Genomic DNA, 6,500 nt, shown 5'->3' with positions numbered 1-6,500 from the left:
TGGTTCTCGACTACCTCAGCCCCAACTGACTGTCTGTTCACGGTAAATCTCTGTCTCGCGGTACACCCGCTACCTGATGCTCTGAGGGAAGTCATTATCGATAACTACCTGCAGGGTGTACTCCCAAATCCAGAACTGAAACACCAGACCTCTCGCGTCTTGCACACGAGCATAAATGACACTACCCACCCAAAAGGTGACCTCTCCTCTGTCGTCTGATTGCTCGACTCAACTGAAATTCTCCCCTGTCTTTGACTCTTACCAAAATACTCTGATAGGCACTTGTCTTTCCCCTCGAGGAACGCCTCTCCGTACTCAATCATGGTCTACAGGCCTGAAACCCATAGCGTCCAATCTCTACCTCATCGGTCATAACCGGATAACAAGATAGCCACAAGCATCATCCACTACGAACCATGGTACTCATCCCATGACATCCCTCCTCAACATGCTTCAGTGTATGGTACCTGAACCATAGCACCACTCCTCAATCTGCTCCAATGTATAGCACTCGGACCACAACATCTATCTCAATCTGTTCCGATGTATGGTGCCCGGACCATAACATCACTCTGTATCCGCTCCGATGTATGGTATCCGAACCATAACATCACCCCTCAATCTGTTCCTTAGGACCTTTAGGATGCCCCCTGTATCAAGTATGGGTCCTCTGCTTTCAGTAGTACGGGCCCATACTACCTGCCACATCTACCCATACTTTCCACACGGACCATCCCAGAGTTCCTAAGTAGCTGATAAACCTGCTCTTTCACCCATCTCATCGCGCGTGCTCGCTTTCCAGCGAAATCCTCTACTCTACCAGCGCACTCATCTGGCTAGGTTTACTCCCTAGTCCCTTCCGCTGTCCTCCCACTTCTTTGCTATCAGCTGCTAAAGAGTTCCCAATGATGCCAGCCCTCTACCTCCTGAGTATCGTCATACTCACTTAGTAGCTGACTCCCATCATCGATAACTCCACAAAGCACAAAGCAAGCAACATTCGAGCATTGAAGCATACATAGGACTCCCCATCTGTGGTAGCTCCACCTTCTCGGCTCATCCTCGGAAGTACCTCTGTACCCCGTAGCTTTACCCCTTGTGCGTTCTAACTAGATACTCTCACTCATCACATACACACAAAAGCATATCGCACATATAACAGCAAACCCTAGACTAAGGCATCACAAATCAGGCCACTCTAGTCCTAAGATGTGAAATACCTAGCCTGTCTCTAGCATGCAATAATGTCTCATAAAGTGCATAATAGATATTTCATAATACAAAAGTAAGGGTATTTTGGGAAATCACCGTTTGGCTCTGGCTGATTGTACACACTGCTCTTTCTTGCTTTCTCTTTGAACTCTTATTCACTTTTAGAAAACTATTTATTTGAAAACCTTTTCTTAATTCCTCAGTTTGAGTCCAGACTCACCCGTAGGCGCGTCCGAATCCCTCAAACCAAGGCTCTGATACCAATTGTAACACCGTGGATTTTCAAAGCAAAATTTCTCATTTAAATAATCAATTTAATATTAAAACGCTTGTTTAAAATCTTATTCATATTTGAATTACAAAACATAGTTCCATTTTCATTTGAATAGACAACCAGGATCCTCCAAAATACAACTCTTTCCTCGGTGTGTACAATCGAGCCGATGCCATTCCGCGTTACTGAAAGAACCTGAAACAACATAACATACATACTGTAAGCACGAAGCTTAGTGAGTTCCCCAATATACACTTACGCACATACGCCTTTCCAGGCCCTGACCTTCTGGTCCTCATTACCACGCCTTCCGGCCCATAACATAATCGCCTTCCGGCCCATAACATATTGCCTTCCGGCCCACATAACATACATAGCACATATAACAAATAACTTACCACATATAACATGTATAACATATCCGACCTTCCGGTCACAAAGTCAAACCCTTCCGGGTACAGTATAGTGAGAAGACTCACCTCGCGGCCACTGGAAGATAGCAACTCCTGAAATCTCTTGCACTTGATCCTCCGAGCTACAAGCTCCCTGTCGCATCATATATCTCTTTTTAATACTTCTATCTTCCACGTTAACTGACCCTAAAACGTTACACACAGGTCAACTCTGGTCAACGGCCATCTCGACTGGACTCGGCGAGTACCCTGGCGACTCGGCGAGTCTAGTCGTCCTCACCAATTCCTGCATGATCCCTTTCTACTCGTCGAGTATCCCTCTTGACTCGACGAGGTCCTCGTGGAAGAATCGCGGGGCCACCCCGACTCTACTCGCCGAGCCTGAAGAACAAACTCGGCGAGTCCCAGTAAATCTTCAAGCTACTCGCCGAGTCTGATCATCCGACTCGGCGAGTCTACGCCATGCAGTCGATCGAACTGCTTCCTGAGATACATATATTCTCGAATATACAAACATGGGACCTTCTGGACCTCTAAGGGTCCTAATACAAGGTTATAAACGTTGAATAACAACACAACAATCCATCTAGACTCCAAATGGGTTCCATAAACCCTAAATCTATATACACATCAATCACAGGAGAATGTAATCCGAATTATTACCTGAATGATGTACCTTCCATGTCCCCAAACTTCAGAACTCGAACTCCCTGCAGTTCCTTTAGCTAAAACCCTTCTCCTCCTTGCACAACAATTCCTTCAAGGTCACCAATGGCCTTCAAACTTGCTCTAGCCGCCCCAGTCGCCTAGGGTTCTTCCCAATCGATCCAAAGTCGTGAAATGACGGCATAATAACCCTTATATACGACCCAATACTGAACGGCTAGGGTTTCCGCTGAACAGCGTCGACTCGCCGAGTCCATATCTGGACTCGTCGAGTCCAGTCGTGAACCCGCGACCAAACCTGCGACCCTACTCGGCGAGTCTGGCTCCAACTCGTCGAGTCTCCCCTTTAAAACACCCCCAAAATGCAACTTAACAATACTTGAGATTTTGGGCTGTTACATGCACTCACTCACCAAATCACACACAACAATAAGTTTTATAACACCAAGTGATTGGTGCGTTTACATATTATCAATGTGTAACCGACTCATAAGATACAACTCACACATCTTGGTTTCAAGAATATAAGATATTATCGTCTCACCAATCACTCGTGATAAAATCCATGAAGCGATCTAAGTGAGCGTGGGTTTAATCCAATATTCTAATATTATAGTAGCACTCATGAACCCTGAAGCAAACTTTTGCTATGCCAAAAACACTTTAGATAACCTACAGTCAGATTCATGACAGTCTTCTTTCATACCTACTTCCAAAGTATGAGCGACTGTGGAGGGTTTGAATAATCTTATTATTCGGGAAGTCAAAACATGCAAAGTGAAACACAAGAATAATACTAATCCTATATGGTCCCAAACCTTTGAGAATAAATAAAACATTTTATTTAATCACCATATTGATTACTCATTATTTGTTGTTTCGGGTAATCAACTTCTTACTTGAATTATAATAACAGCTGTCCTATGCTCTTAGCATGCACACTATGTGCATACCTTTCTCGGCCTTTTGGCTAAGATCAAGTGTAGTATCTATAGCATGCACACTATGTTTAACTATGGTCCTTACTTTGCGAAATAGATCAAATGAACACATTTCCAATGATGCTCATTTCACAAATCCTAATCCATTAGTGTAAGAATACAAAATTATCGCCACTACTAGAATATGTTAGATTCTAACATTTTATGCAATGGTCCTTTCGTAATATCACAGCGCCAAAGTCACTAAGACTTTTCCAATGAAATTACAAAGTACTCATATTCAAAGTACATTCCTTTGAACATCCTTCTTGCATAAAAGTTTCTAATCTAGACATTGATTCTCGATATCCAACTGCCAATATGGAAACATTTCCATATTTTCCATATGACAACTCATTCTAAACAGAATCTTATCTATTCATAATAATCTCAATATGGTCCATCCATGACTATACTTCCAACTGTCCACAAGCGACCAATCCTTGGCGAACCTTTAATTGTCCTTGATAGTTGTTTAATTATTTTAGTCAAATCCGGTTCTATTCCCTTTTTTCCTCTAAATGCCCTAGGCATTTGGAAAATTTTTAGAACGGTCGAATATTACAACATATGCAATCGATCCTATACCCGAAGTGTATGGGATACGATTCGTAGCAAAAACGTGATACTTTACCAGTTTCTTGCTATAATATTATCATAATATTTCTATTTGCCGTGTTCTCAAATTCCGAACTATGAAGAGGGATACCGAAATCATAATCGAACTTTGAGAATGCAAATAATAAATATATCCTTGACTAAACTCAATTAAAATTTCTCGATCTAAGCTTTTAGATTGGAAACAAAGTATAACATTTTCTCCCTTAATTATAGCAAAAACATCATTTCAACCCCTACAACTTTGCAAAGTGAAACTTTTGTTTTTCTTTAAATAATATTGCCAATCTTGCAATACATAAAATAATAATCATGCTCCCACTAACATGATGATTATATCCATTACAACATAACACTTATGCTCCCACCAGCCTTGACACGTATTCAGAAAACAGTTGGACTTCTAGAAGACAATACTTATCGACTTCCAAAGTTCATATTTCCAATACGATGTGCTTCGATAAGCCTTTATCTAAGCTTCTCAAACTCATACATATTTCCTCAGATAGATCACATGTGTGTCTAAACTAATTCAGAACTTATATTACTAAGTCCCAAACGTTCAGACCAATTGCCAAATCTCACAATTTGAACTACGAAGAGGGATGTCGTAATCATAATCGAATTTGAGAATGCAATTTACATAATCGCTATCATCTTAAAATCTCTCTTAGTGAAAGCGTTTCCTCACAATCATTTTTCATGAAGGAGAGAAATTTTATGACACTTAGATTTTATGGTGCATGTGTTCCTATCCATGTGAATTTTTCATAACCATAATCATACGATAATGTTTGTGACAAATTCAAACTCTTATGGACAGAACTTGTTCGTTCTTAATTTCTTGCCATCAAGGGTCCCACCATTGCTTCCAAGTTATCTAGTAGCTCACCTATTCCAGTCAATGTACTTTCATTGAATAAGGTACTTTCCTTATGCATTCTATTCAGAACTTGTAGAACTCATATGCATAATCACTCAACAGGATTGGCACAGAAAAAAAAAATTGTCAACACGATAGTTTACAAACCTCAAGTCGTGTGCTAGTGTTTGATAGGTTTACTCTTGATTAGTTCTTGAATCTTTTCAAGATTTTCAGACTCCCACTGACCTCTTGACAAATTAGATTATCTTATCAAGAAACATTTCTTGATAAACAAATATCCAAGAGTTAGTGTGTGTTTATATCAAGACAAAACATTACACACATTTGGTCTTAGTTGGTCCTTGTCTTCTCCAAGACATCACAACTTACTAATTTCAAACGTACAAGAGTAAGAAAAACAATTTTCTAATTCACATTTGATTAGTGTGTGTCACTTAATTTACAATCTTGGAATACGATTCAAAGACTTGATTTTGGAACGAAGTATGACTCATCCTTTTGATTTAACCATTTCAACAATTTCCGAATCCTCTTCTTAGCCATACTAGTGCACTAAGATGTCCTTAGAGGATCAATTGTGATATGGTTCTTTATCATTAAGATGATCATAAAATCCGATACAAAAGTACTTTCCCTTTTTCTTTGATTGGAGAAACTTTTATCTTTCTGCCAAATTGATTCTTCTTATTCATTCTGCCATTCATTGAAACTTTTCAATGATTCAGAATCACACTTAATCTTGTAGGTATAACAACATTTACTAGACCTTTTGGTAAATTATGACGAATAGTCTTATTGTTATTTGTGGTGGACTTGACTAGTGCACAACATTGTGTTCTAGTCCTTTAGTCCTTCACTTGACTCACATACTTGTGTGATCAAGGAATTAGTCTTAATTTCCTAAGTACCAAGATTTCCATACAACACATGATTCAAATCATATGATTCCAAGTTTCTGTCCAATTGAAACTTGGGTGATGGGAATCTTTCCTTACTTAGAAAATTTTGACACTACCATAAATGACATGACTACGAATCACATCCATTTATAGAAATACACAAACATCAATTTTTTTTCATAATGATTTTCATTGCAAGGATATATATAAATAAGACAAATCAAAATTTTATTTTCTTCATAAATGCAACGGAAAACATGTCCTTATAATGCAAAATCAACTGAAAAACTATGTAAGCAAATATTTCTAGCAAATCTATCATAACTTTCTAAGCTCAAAATCTGATCTTCGAATCCATGCGATCGTGATCCATTTCTTCGTGATCAGATTCATCTTGCTTTTCCATCAAGCTTCCTCTCTTTTCTCTGATCCTACAAAACATTCAAATGCAATATTATCACATTATGTATTAAGAATCAATGAATAGGAACTTAATGGAGTTAGATAGTGGATTTTACCTGAAGTAGAGCCAAACGTCTTGACTCTCCCATC

The 6,500-nt window shown here is 39.2% G+C and overlaps 1 pseudogene; it reads left to right on the top strand.

The window, feature by feature from the left end:
* The first annotated feature begins 3,514 nt into the window (after positions 1 to 3,514).
* On the top strand, positions 3,515 to 3,619 carry LOC111893944 (U2 spliceosomal RNA; annotated as a pseudogene).
* The last annotated feature ends 2,881 nt before the right edge of the window (positions 3,620 to 6,500 follow it).

The sequence above is a fragment of the Lactuca sativa genome, chromosome 7 (genome assembly GCF_002870075.4).
Source record: "Lactuca sativa cultivar Salinas chromosome 7, Lsat_Salinas_v11, whole genome shotgun sequence".
NCBI lineage: Eukaryota > Viridiplantae > Streptophyta > Magnoliopsida > Asterales > Asteraceae > Lactuca > Lactuca sativa.
This window is presented reverse-complemented; position numbering and strand designations above follow the sequence as displayed.